Below are 13,952 nucleotides of genomic sequence, written 5' to 3' on the forward strand. Positions count from 1 at the left end.
CATGTATCTCCAGGCTCTTTGTCTTTCTGCTAAAGAATAAACTTCAGTCAATTCTGTCCAATGATTAGTTGTTATATAAGGGTGGAGAAATGAAAAGATGCATGGCAAGTTTACACAAATAGTACAAAATCTTCTTAGGTTCTCTGTACAGTGAGTGAGAAGCTGCCTGGTGTCAGGGTTCTCTCCTTTCTTCTCACAAAACCTTGGCCATTTCACCCTGAGCAGCAGGCAAGAGAGGGAGAGAGTGAGAAACTACTTAGTTTAACTGTACCCAATGGGACATGATTCTTCCATGATTCATTTCTTTAAGATGCAAAAGCTTCCGGAGGGCATTAGGATGATGTGGACACTTCCATCTGTGCATACTCAGCTCGAAATATTCTACAGAAGTCAGTTTGTTCAAAGTTCCTAATCTTTTCCATTCTGCCAGGTGATCTCCATAAGGATGTCTCTATGTGCACCCCACAGGCACTCTGGGGAGCACAGACTGCCACTGCACATTCTACAGCCTGTGCATAGCCAGGCCCTTCCCTCCACAACACCTTTCCAACAGCATAAAAAGCTTGGGTGACTTTGTTTGCAATCTAGAGGCTCCGGTCTGATGTTTAACACAGACATGTTGAAATCTTGTGGAAATTGCCTAGGAGTTATAGCTCCTTTTTATTAAAAAATGTAAACAAACCCTGAGAGATGTAAGAGAGGTAGCACCATGCGTGACTATTTAATAACGGGGTTTGTGAGGTTGTAATTCCCCTGGTACCACCCAGCTTCTGTCCTGCTATTGGTGGTTAATTATAGCATCCACAGAGCTCCCAGCAGTGGAGCACAGGGACACAGTGTGGCCTCTTTCTGTTAGACTTTTCCTCAGCCTCCACTTCCCCTCCTGCCTGGAAGATAAAGAAGTAAATCCCAATTTAGTCATCAAGGTCTGAGACATGTAGTGAATAATTCAATTCCTCATCTTCACACGTGGACTCAGCTGAATAAACAAACTCAGCTGCTTCTGCAAAGTGGACAAATATATTTCCCAATGTTTTTTGGGAATGGGATATATTGCTGCAGTTGAAAGGTGTGAGACTTAAAGAGAGAAGGGTCAGGAAAGATTTGGTGGTGAAGCAGCAGGGTGAAAAGCCAGTAAGCCCTGGCAGCCAGACCTGGAACTGGGGCACCAGGAGACACCCAAACACCCAAAATATCAATCAGGCAACTGTGCCAGCAGGAGCCCTGAGCTGCCTGCCTGAGAGTCACAAATGGGACCAAGGGAAATGCTGACATTTGCCTCCAACAGCTCTTCCTGACACTCTGTTCAAGGTGTCTGCTTTGTAAAAGCCACCAGACCCCAAAAGGTATGGAATTAGTCGGGTTAGTGCACAAAGGTCCAGCTCCAAGAGCCTCATGGCATCAGCAGACGTGCAGAGGTTTCAGTGCATGTGAGAATGTGGCCGGACCCCTGCGTCAGCACAGCTGTAAAGTGGGCTCAGAATGATCTTTATTTCCAGTAGAGAAGATGAGGCTCTGTGTGCAGAGGCTGCCTGACAAGCAAGGGCAGTCACAGTGTAACTTACAGACTGTTGGCTTATTCAGCTGTGACAGTGGGTGAGTGCAGAAATGCCTTGGGAAGGGAGTTTTTGGGAGAGGGTGCTCTGTTTGTGGAGCTAATTCATTCCTCTCTGCACTATTGCCTGGGAGGTGTGCACACACAAATTTGGCTCTAACACAACCTCTGATGAGCCTTTTCTCTATTATTGTCATTCATCTATTGCACAATAGTATGTGTGTCTTGATGCTGCCTACATTTATCAGATATTAGTATTGTGAATCATCTTCCACTCCTGAAAGGAAAACTGCAATATTAATGGAGGGCAGCATCCCATGTGAAATCATAAGCGAGGTGGAAGGAATGACCATCCATAGGTATCAGTCAAACAGTGGAATTAAATTTACACAGGCTAAGTACACATCTCCAGGCTCTGCTGGGGTTAACCTGCCAGCTCCTGTGGATTTTAAATTTAATCTTTATTCAGGATACTATGAGATTTCTTCTTGGCTTAAATTCTGGAGAACAATGTAACCAGCAAGATGAGACAAGGTTTTGATACTTATTTTATTTTAAGAAGTAAGAGGGTTCTTAGTATCAACCCACCATGTGGGTCTTGTGGGTCTTCCTACAAGGGTTTGAAAAAAAAAAAAAGAATTAAGCTCTGAACGCATAATCAAAATTGGGAACAGTGTGAGTTGCAGGCTGGGTAGGTTGTCACCTTTCCTGGCCTGGGGTTTCCTTGTGCTGCCTTTTAATGCTTGCTGCAAAACATGTCAACTCATTGCCTGGCAGACACCAAGAAATGAACTGTGTCAAAGCATTAGTCTGCAAGGTCAGGAAGCTTCAATTAAAGGGTTTTTTTGCAGTGTACAGACATGGAAGAACCAATTCCTAAGCAGAGATAAATTAAAGGGACGATCAATCTGCCTTGGTTTGGAAAGATATGTGTCTGTTAAGGCAGGCAGAAGCTTCACCTAAAATGGGAAAAAAAAATAATTGTAGAGCCCCTCTCTCTGAATTATTATAGATTTGAAATTAAGGGGGGCTCTCAAGTAAAAATATGGGAGCAAGAATAACAGTTCTTTATTAGGGAAGAAAATAAAAAGATAAAATAAACAATGCAGTGAACTAAAACAACACTGACAGTCACTGACACACTGTTAGTCAGGGTGTTGGCAGCAGTCCTATTGGGAATTATGGCTGCAACCCTCTTGGAGTGTTAGCTGTGGTTCTGTTGGAGCAGTGACCCTATGGAAAAGGGTGTAGTCTTTCCTCTGAAGATGCAGTGGAAGAGGCAGTTGCTCTTTTGGGAAATTTAGTGCAGAAAAAGCCATGCTTGTGTTCCAGAAACTCAAGATTATATCCAGGTAGGAATGCTTGGCTCTTCCTTCTGGGCAGAGCATCTCACAACAGGATGCTCAACTTTTATCAGTCATGAGATGGCATACAAAAGGCCATTAACAGCAGATGTGTCCCTGTGGGGGAGGATTGGTTTGTGGAAGAGATAAAGAAAACTGCCCAATTAAGAGAAAATAACTGCCACACCTCTAACAGATGGCAATTGACTACATTTTACCTTGTAATCTAGGACATTATACAGCCAAAAAAAGGATTTCAGGCAGTAGTTAGGGGAGAGCAGTAGCAGATAGGTTTGGTGCAGTGAAGGAGGTGTATCTGCAGGAGAGCTGTGTCACACCACCTGAGTCAGCAAGCTGCAGACAGGACAGTCATGACCCAGTGGTCCTGTGCTTTTTGATGGTCACAGCTCAGAGGGGCTCCTCTGCCTGTCATTCCTGTGGGGCTGATGTGTCCAATGGCATCCTGGCAGCATCACAGCCTGGCTGCACCAGGCAGTAGGGTCAGTGAGCTCCATAGCTGTGAGAACCCCAGGCTTGGTTCAGGGATCTCGTGTGGTGGTAAAGTCTCTCCTCCAAGCCGTGCTTCCAAAGAAAAGCTCTGCAGCCTCTTGCTGTTCGGTCTCAAGGCAGTTTATTGTGAGTTATCTGAAAGATTGCCCAGGCAGACACACACACACACCCTGACATCCTCTCTGTCTGCTGTCCTCTTCTTCTCTCTCCCCGCCCAGGGCCGCTGCTATCTTTTATATTATATATTACATATTACATGTTTATAGTTTTCCCCCAATACCTACTACCTGTATTACAAAGTGCTTTTCTACTCTAAACCAATCTGTGAGTGCCAGCATCACCAAGAACATGGAGGCAAGGAAGAAGAAGGAGGAAGAACAGGATCAGCCCACTTTCCTCCATCTTAGAACTTCTGACCCCCATGTACAAAGTAAAAAACCCCCTGTACATGTGCTAAAACCCCCCTGTACAATACTAAAAAAAAATTCCCCTCTGTTTTGTAACTATTTTTACTATGCTACCTAACCCTTTGTGGCTGCTTGCTCCACCTTCAAAGTTGGTAACTCATTCCATGGTTCAAACTCAAAATCACAGCTGTTTGCAGCTGCCTGCCTGGATCTAAAATGCTTCTGACCAAGGCCTGGAACCTCTAAAAATGTCTGAGAGACATTTTGAGTTCCAACACATAGCCTGTCCTGCTGCAGGGACAATCTTCAACAACCACCAACAGAGGATCTCTGGGAGCATCTCACACCTCCTTCCCTGCCTGTGCATCTTCCACAGGAGCTGGGAAAATGCAAAATGTGCAGTCAGCCAGCATCTCAAGGCCCTTGTCACCTGTCCCACAGGTACCATCTGTGAGTGTCTCAGTGTCTCCAGTATTTTCCACAGTATTTTCCTTCTCACTGCACTTCTGTGGGGAATCCTTTGTGTCTGGCTGCAAAGCACTCAGAGGACAAGTTCTCTGAAGGTGCAAAATAGGAGTTACCAGTTGAAGCTGATAATCTCCTGGTTAATGTCCCAGGGGGTGAAGGTCTGGGATGGGTATGCACTTGAAGTCTCCTGTGCTCAGTTAAATTGCTCTGAGCTTTGGGGGCTGAGAAACTGGGTTGGCTGTCCCCTGGGAAGCGTTTCACATTAGTGTCCTGTAATTGCTCTGCAAATAAAACTGGATGTTTGCACAAGGCTAAGGCCAGGGGGGCACGAATGGGTTAATCCACAGCAGCTCAAGTTGTTCCAGTTTCCAAAAAGCTGTGAATAAACAATTCAATTTCCCGGAGCTATTAAGCCCACCCAGCAACAACAGATTTACTCCTGGCTTCCTTGTGGGCCATTCACATGATGAAACACCTACCCTTTTGATACACAGCCTGCTCCTTTCTCACACCTCTCAGTGAAGGCTCTACTTATTGGGCTCCTCCTGCTGCCGTGCACTTTGCTCCAAAGTTTTACTTCAAGCTCGGTGTCTCCCTGTGTGTGGCAAAAGCCTTTACTGTGTATGGTGCACGTAAAGGTAAAAGCCACCCACCCAGCTGAAAGGCAAATGTCATCTGCTATTATGTGTTCATTGCACAAAATAAGACAGAGTCATGATGCCTGGCATCTCCCTCTGAAATAAATATGTCTTTCTTCTCCTTCCTCCTTAAGTTTAAGGAAGATGTGTGGTTTGCTCTTTGCCTGTGTATAGGGAGAGACAGTAGATGAAAGAGGGCTCTCATATCAGTGCTGGGTCATGCTTGGGCAAGGTTTTTCTTCTCCTAATGAACTGGAAGAGCAGAGAAGAGCAACTTGCTAGTCATTCACTTACTCTTGGCCTCCCTTCAGGTTCTGTGAGCCAAATTTGTCCTTTCTTGGCCCAGTTTCCTCACTCTTCGTGGGCATTACTGCCAGCATGGGAAGGGAGGGCTAAGCCACTGTACACTCACTGCATTCTCAGGGCAGCCTCTGCCACATCTGTGACACCTCACCTGGCACAGGATCCCACTGCTGGGTCTCCCAGCCCAGCTTCTTTCTGGTAACTTGGAAGCATTTGCTAACAGCAGTGACAAATTTCTGGTCCAACCCCAAGCACTATTTCCCAAACAATTATTCAGCACCATATCAGCTCTTCATAGCCCTGATTTTCCTCACTGGGAGACAGCTAATTAAAGCAACAGGCACAGCATAGATTTGTTGCTGAACAGGTAAAACTTAATAAACAGCAATGACATTGGTTCATTAATATTTCCCTCTGTTATGCTTCTCTTTTCTTCCCTGAAACTAGGGGGAATGGGCAAGAAAGACTGAAGAGGATTAAGGAAACAAGGAAGCCATCCAAAGCAGGTGGGATACTTGCCTTGTAGAGGTAGTAGCTCACCTGAACCAAGGAGCTGCAGCAGCATCCCCCTCATGTGGCTCCTGGTGATGCTCAGCCATGGCCCAGAAGCAGTTGGAGCTGGCAGATGCAGCCATTGCCTTCCCCACTTTTTCTGCATCCACTGCCCCCCCCCTCCAAGGAAAGAGCTGCTGCTTTTTCATCCCTGGAGCCATCCCCAAATGTAGATGGATGGAAATTGCCCAGAGAGAGAGGTGTGAGGGCTGTGGGCCCTTCCCACAGCGTGGGCTGGTTGGAGCCATGACCCGCTTGGCTGGCTGTGGCAGGCAGGGGAGCGACCTTTTCCCACACAGGGTGCTGCCCTGCATTTTTTTCTCCTTCCCTCATCCCAGCTGTCATCACCTTCCTCTGCAAAAAGGAACATCTTGTTGTAAAGCAGGATTTTCCCCCCTCCCCCACGAGCAGGCGGGATTGCTGGGTCTTTTCCAAAGGCTCTGGTGCCACATTTGCTCCCTTGGAGGATATTCATCCCTATATCAGTCCTCCTACCACAACATCCATGGAAGTCTGGGATTCCCACTCACTTCAGGAGGCTGAAGGTTCCTTTCTAAAGGGCCAGAACCTCCATGTTTGGGTAGCTCAGAGATATTCCTGCCTGCCTAAACCCATTTGGATGAATGATTATTTCTGTGGAAGCATGAACAATGTCAAGAGACTTATCTCCAGAACTGGAGGAGGAGTGTCTGACTAGGTCAGAGAGCTCAAGATGAACTCACAGATTCAATTGAATTGCAAATTTTTACTGTGAGAAGGATGTAAGTTAATTTCTCACTCTCAATTGATGAACTCAAAGACAGCAGTGGTGTTCAAGGGGGCATCTCAGAGACCTTTGACCAACCTTCACTGCAAGTGGTCAATGCCAGGGCTTCCCTAGCCCCACATGCCATGGATACATGGTTATCCTTGCCATGGTCTTCTGATCTGAGAGATTTAAACAGCCCATTCAAGTCAGAGCTGCTCCTATGGGAGAAAACTCTTTTGAACAGTTACCTTGTTTCTGGTCACCACACCCTCATTTTTGGGCAGGGTACTTCTTTCAGGCTTTGTTCCCCATCCCCTCATAAGGAAAATAACTCTTGTTTCAGGAAGGAAAAGAGAAACATATGGAGTCCTAGCACCCCAGAGGAGAAAAGTCTGCCAATACCAAATGGAGGCACGGTGTGTTTGTAAGGACAGGCAGTGCCTGTACAGAGAGAGACCACCCAGTGCCTTTCACACAAGTCTCACAGCTTAACCATTACATACACACAGTAGTGTCCAGAAAATGTGGGTTTTTTTCAAATAGCTTTACTGGGAGGGGAGTTAAGAGGTCATTTTTTTTTTCCCTAAGAAAGTCATCCAGCACCTGTAGTGCTATCACAGATATGCCATGAGGACATGCTTCTCATGGAGAGGGAAGAAGACTCATTCCATAGGCACAGTCAGGGAAAAGCTCAAGGTGGAGAAGTACAGCTGCTTGGAGAGAGAATCCAGCTGGATGCTATCACAGGGGTTACAAGATAGAGGTAGGTGTGTCCAAATCAAAACACCTGCAGGAAGATCAATGCTATAAGAGGATGGCTGGCTGCTGTTGTTTCTGTTTCATTGCTACTCAAGAGGATTTTCAGGCTCCTGAGATTTCAGAGAGTTGGTCTCTTGTGTCTTCCATTGGAGAAGCTCCTCCTGATTGTAGAGTTTGGAGAAGGAGTACTATTTATCAGGTTTGGCTTTTAGTGGAGAAGTTGGACTAAGGGTGATAGTAAAAGGGTTTTAAAATCATGGGGATTAAGGGTTAAAAGGAAAAATAAGCTTAGTAGGCCCTGGAAAAATAAACACCCTAAGCACATGGAGAACTCGTACTTGCTAGAACTGCACTGTGTAGCTAGTACATGATAATTGATATAATTGTTAGATGTGATGATTGTTTAGTAATTAAATATAATTACTGTTTAATCATAAGAATAATCATGAGAAACTGTGGTCAGTGACCTAAGAAAGATCACGAGAAACTCATGTCAATGTATACAAATAGAACAATATAAGTTTAATAATTAATAGGTAAGTTATATAATGATAGAATATAAAATGCATTCAGCTCGAAAGCCATGTTGGAGTCAGATTTGGGTCTGGACCCCTGATTCCCAGAGCTCTCAATAAAAGCACCTGCATGGAATCATATCCTGTGATTATGTGTGATCCTGAACACTAACAAGGGTGGAGTAATATGTAATAATCTGCCTTATTTTATAGACTATTATTAGAATGTCATCTCTTTTTTTCTGCTATTATAAAGAGAAATTATTAAATTACTTCCAACAAAAAAAAAAAGTGGTAACTTTTATATCCGAAGGGTATTAGGTGTTGACAGAAAGGAAATGGTTGGTATCAAATCAAGCTGTACAGGGTAACTTTGGGATCTATGTGTATGGGCTAGAAGATTATCCTTGTGGCTCTTTATGGATGACTAACAGTAACCAGAGCTCAGTCAGAGTTTAGGGCAAGTTAAAAGTGGAATTTTTTTAATAATTCAGGTGATCAGGGAGGGCTGTGACAGTTCATACTAATACTCTTCTCTAGTCTTGAAATGTGGTCTCAAAGTTGTCAATGCCAAGATCATCTTGGTAAAAATTTAAAAAGACTGTTGTTTTCAAGCTCCTCAAGAATGTGAGTAACGGATTTATGAAAAATTAAGCAAAACTATTGAGATGACACTTCTAATGTGCTTGTACTCTCTATTTATTGATGTGGACAAATACAAGAAATTCTGAAAACACATAAATGTGTACTAGTATTAGTCTTGGATTTTTTTTTTTCAAGCATACCAGATTCCTAGAAAGGAGGTAGAAAACCTTTAAGGAAACTGTTTTGACTGCCATTAATGATAACAATAGTAAACAAAATCATCAAAATCTATAGTTAGTGTCAAAATAGCTGAAAGAGTTAAAACATAATAGCAGCATTTAGTTTGCAAAACATGACCAGCTGGGGATTCTGGAGCACTAATATTCACCAATTGTCATTCACTGAGCCATAATCTGCTCCTTGAGTTATTCTGTTCAATGCAGTGATGCTTTTCTGAGGGGTGAGACAGGTTTGTGACCTCCACTTTAAAATTTGCAGGGAGGACCTACCCAGGAGAGAAGGACGTGATCTTCCTTGATGGGGGATCCTCATCAGGTTGAGAAGCCCAGAAACCCTCAGAGACGAGGTAAGAACTCGTGTTTGGGCTGGTTCCTGGTTGTTTGGTGTTTCAGGTGGTGGCTTGTGCCAGAGCAAAACCCACAAACCAGCAAATCCCAATGGGGAGGCTGCTGCTACCACTGCCCTGAGCAGTGCTGCGTGGCTGCAGGAGCAGTGTCCCTGCTCTAATTGTAGTTTAGGGACCAGAAAGAGACGTTCCCATGTGTATTCACACAGTCCTTGCTTGCTTGTCTAACACAGCAGCTCTTCAGGGAAGATCGCTTCAGTTGTTGTTTTTTGCCGGATCAGAATGTTTTAAGTTATTAAATAGGAAATAATTTCATGAGTAATGATACAAATAAGAGAAATCTAAAGACAAGAAAAGAAAAAAGAAACCATAAATTTATATCATCTGTCCCTGGAAATGGAGGCTGCTAGTGACAGATGCAAAGCCATCTACAGAGATCCTAATTTACTTCAAGGAAAATTGTATATCTTTTGTGGTCTTAAGTATCTATGAAAAACAAGAGAAAAATTAGTTTTGTTTCAGTGTGCAGCATTTTCTGCTTGATTCATAGACAGGCTCTTCAAAAAGAGAGCATAAAACTAACCAAACCAGCATAATTGTTTCTCAGTACCTTTTATTTTTTTCCTTTAAAAATGCTCTTTTCAAATACTTGTCTCGGTTGGGTCCTGCTCAGGTGCAAATCGTGGCTGTCCAGGGGCTGTAGTGACAAAATTTTAACAAACACTGTCACCTTCTGGGCCCGCCGCAGCAGTGCAGCTTCCAGCCAGCTATTCCTGCCGGAAAGGCTGTTTCTCCCTGCTCGAGAGAGGCACTGCTTCTCCTGACTTGGAAACTTTTCTGATATTCTACCAAGCCTAGATCCATTGGCTTGATCGCTCTAGAGCTTTGTGTCTTCGGGTGAACTTATCACTGAGGGACTTTGGTTTGTGTTTGTTTGTATTTTCGTGCTTAGAATCCCCTGTATGAGTGGGATTTGAACAAAATCTTGTTTTTTTCTCACTTCTTTGTACATTTTACTACTTAAAAATGTAAGGATCATGTGGTTCCCAGGGTGTTGAGCTCACAGCTTATCCTACAGCCTGCCTTGATCATGCTGCCTGAGCAGGAAGATCTATTTCTGTTCCAGTCCCACTGGATATACTGGAGATGCTTGGGGTGCAGTGGGTGGGTAACCTGCTATGGGATGACACCTCCCATCAGTTCTGCCAGTGCCACACATGGTCAAGCTCAGCCACTGGTCAGAGCTGCTTTTAAAAACCCACTAGAATTCAGTTTTCATTCTCCTCCCTCACCTAGGCTAGAATTTGGAGGTTTAGCAGAGACCGAGTATTTTTTGTAAGTCTCTCAAAGGCTTTCAGTCCTCTTGTGGACATCTGGTTTCTCAGAGGCTGGTTGGTGAATGAGCAGGATGTTGGTACTCTGAACATTCCCTCATGGAGCAGAGCTCCTTGGTATCTGTTGCTTTGCAGCCATTACTGGTTTATAAATAATTCTTTCTATTGTGGTTGACTTCCCCAGCTTTGTATTGCCTAAAGCCAAGACAAAAGGGTGGTGGGAGTAGCAGCTGTCCTCCTCCCTGGGCTAAAGGGAGGTGCTGAATGCTCTCTTGTTTAGTAATATTCACAGTAATTGAGTTTGGTGCTCAAAAGGTGGACCTTCAAGACCTAGCTGACCAAGAAAGGCTTTGCTGGGACTCCTGGAGTGTGCAAATGGCAGGACATTCTCTGTGATACCTATTTTGAGGGAATAGCAGCAGCAGCCAACAGCTAAGAGAGGATAAGGAAGGGAAATTGTGTGTCAATGTGTGTGGGGTTTTTTTTAATTATTTTGATTCTTGGTTTGTCAAACATCAGACCTTGGTACTTGATCAGATGCAATAGTGTCTTGCAGAGACACACAGCATTTGCTAATATGATTTTATCCTCCTGATTGGAAAAGCCCCTCAAATTGTTTAGAGTTTAGGCTGATTGCTGACTCCAGCACTCGGGGAGAGGAGAGGGCAGCAAGAAACTGGTCAGGGAAACTGGTCTTGCCTCTGTGCTGCTCCAGGCACTTGGTTTGTGTCTTTACTCAGCATGCTCTTCCTTGTGCAGGGATCTTTTGCCTGTGTTCCTGTGGTGGCTGGTGTTTATTGCTGGTTGCACTGTGGTGGTACAGCAGGAAAGGTCTGGATCTTCTGTGTGAGCGCCTATTTTCATGAAACAGTGCCTCTGGCAAGAATGCTGAGCCTGTTTCGGCAATGTTATGTTTTTTTCCTCTCTTCCCAACAATGCTTTATTTAAACCATGGCTACTTTTGAAAGATATGTAGAAGACATTCCTGGTTTTATAAGGATTCTAGCTGAAAGCCAGTTTAGAGCACTTAAGAGCCTCATTTTCCACAACTGTATGAAGCCTCACAGGACTACTCAAACTCATGGGCTCCTCCTATTTAGAAACACTAGAAACAGCTCCTGGCCCAAAGCAGTACTTCACAGAGCACTTTCATGTATTTTTTTCCTCCTTATCCCCACAAAGATTGTTTTACCTGATCTAAGAGCCCAGATCAAGCAGCCACTCCTTGGTGTGGGGCTACCTCCCTGTGTGACCACCCAGCACCAGGCTGATTATGTTTGGCAACTTAAATGGCTATAAACCCCCTCCAGGAGTAGAAGAGGTGTGATGGGCAGCAAAGCTGCCAGATTTGGGGGTTGACATCTGGGAGCCTTGAGGAGCTATTTTATGGATGCAGTTTGGACCTCAGTAAGTGAATTTTAGCCATCTCCATTCTACTAGTGGCACAGCAAGGGAACCAGGTGCTGTGACCCCACACCTGCCTGTCCCTCCCCTGCCCAGGAGTGGTTCTTCACCCTTGTACTTTGCCAGACCGGAGCAATCCCTCCTGGTCTTGTGGAGCAATCCTGCTGTCCAGTGCTCCCTCTGTGACCAAATTATAAGGTATTTTTCCACCTCTAGAGGACACTGTGTCCTTCCGTATGCTCACTTCTCTGCTGTGCTCTGGAGGCATCAGGGCTGCCTTCCAGGGCTTGGAAACTTTGTGGTGACCATTGTAGCTAGGCTAGGAAGGGTGGCCATGAAGATTTCAGTGGCTCTGTCACCAGCTGCTGTGTGTCAGGGTCACTTATCACTCTTCACCTGCTCTGTCCATAGTAAACCCAGCAAGACCTGCCAGATTCTGGGCTTGGACAAGGCAAGGCAGGGATTTGGAAGGGCTTTGTAGGTGTGGGAAAACATTTTCTTGCTCTCAGCACACAGCTGTCCAGAGGTCACCTGGATTTTTCAGTATACTGTGGGGACCTCCTTCCATTTGGGACTTTGTCCCTTATGGGTCTGTGATTTTGATCCCACTGCTGTTCCCCACACCCATGATAGCTAGCAAATGGGGAGCTGTCAGGCTGAACACAAGCCCAGGGAGGCCATCTCTTGCTGGAAGACTGTACAGGTTTTCATCTGCTTTCTTGTCTGTTCATAATCCCTGCTGGCTTAGAACTTGATTTTTTCTTTATTTTTTCACTGTTGGCTCGTTCTGACATTTTGCATTGCAGTAGGGAAGCTTCACCCTAAATATGCCTTGTGCTAGTCAAAAAACTTATGGAGTGCATTAGCAGAATGATTTTTAAGGTGTAGTGGTGGTTGATTGGGGGTTGGTAGTATACCTGGAAGTGGACAGTGAAGTGTGTGATAATTCAATGCTGCTGGGGGAGATGTAATACAGCTTCAAGGGTTTAATGCTGTAGATCTCAGGGAGTCACATTGCTCCTGCTTGGAAGCCCCCTCTCAGAAGCAATTTTGGATGTGACAGTGGTCCCCTGTAGTAGGTGTGTAAGCAACATTGGATGCCCAGATGCAGGGTTCATGTTTTTAAGCCTCTTGCATCTGAAGGCACATCCTGGTTTTGAATCTGACGACTGGCAAAGCTGACAGTAGAGCAAGGTTGTTTCATTTAAAATTAATCATAAATGAGATATTTTTTGGAGAAGAAGGATTTCTTTTCCAGTCCAAAGTTTGGCCATGGTTTGTGTATCCATCAATAAAAAAGGGTTGGGTTCTTCCCACCAACTGTCCTTCCCATGAAGTGCATTTCCAGCTTCAAGTTGAATTGGAACTATTTTAGGTCTTTTCCAGAGTCCATTGAAACCTGCCACTGAAAGGAAAATCGGACAAGATTCAAAGGTTGAATCCTCATAGCCCCCAGGTTGCTACTAAATTTTGTGTTTGGTGTGTTGCTGGTGACAATCCATAGCTTACAGCGCAGGAAAGTAGATGGATCTGGGAGTGGGAGGCTGTACAAGGGGAATTATTTTTTTATATGCAAGGGAGGATGAAAATATTGTTCAAATCATCCAGCTTTTCTTTGTGGGAAGAAAGTGGAAAGAGGAGAATGTGGAAATCAACAGATTGCTGTGTAAAACAGCTTTTTGTAGTTACCAAATTTGGGCAAATTTTTGTTTTCCAAGCATTTTATGAGGAGGAGTGCTAAACCTGTGCAAGTGGTAAGCCAGTACAAGACAGCAGTGGTGAAGGCAGAAACTGATAGTATTGCTCCAGCTTTGGAACCACAAAAGACATCTGCAGAAGTCTTTATGGAGCAGGAAAAGATGGGGGTCACTATTTCCTACTAAATGCAGACACTCGGATGTATTAGTGTGTTGTCACAGCCGTGCCCAGTTTTCCAGTTCTCCTTGGTGACCCTGCACCCCTGATCCACCTCCCTTCTGCCTCCCGGGGAGGTGGACGTGGTGTGGAGGCAGCAGCCTGGGTGTGTAATGCAGGCACTGACCTTTCCCACAAACGCTTTTCTCCGCAGCCCTCGGGACATCTGCTGGCCCTGGAGAGCCTCGAAACAATGCGGGTTTCCTGGTCCTCTGTGTGGTTTTTCCTCTTATAGGAAAATATATGCTAGAATATTTGTTTTCCAGTGGTCTTTTTTTTCCCTCCCGGTCTTAGCGTGTGTGTTGTCTGCAAGGCTGGAAAGCCATGGTGA

This window comes from Lonchura striata, chromosome 3, assembly GCF_046129695.1.
Source record: "Lonchura striata isolate bLonStr1 chromosome 3, bLonStr1.mat, whole genome shotgun sequence".
Taxonomy (NCBI): domain Eukaryota; kingdom Metazoa; phylum Chordata; class Aves; order Passeriformes; family Estrildidae; genus Lonchura; species Lonchura striata.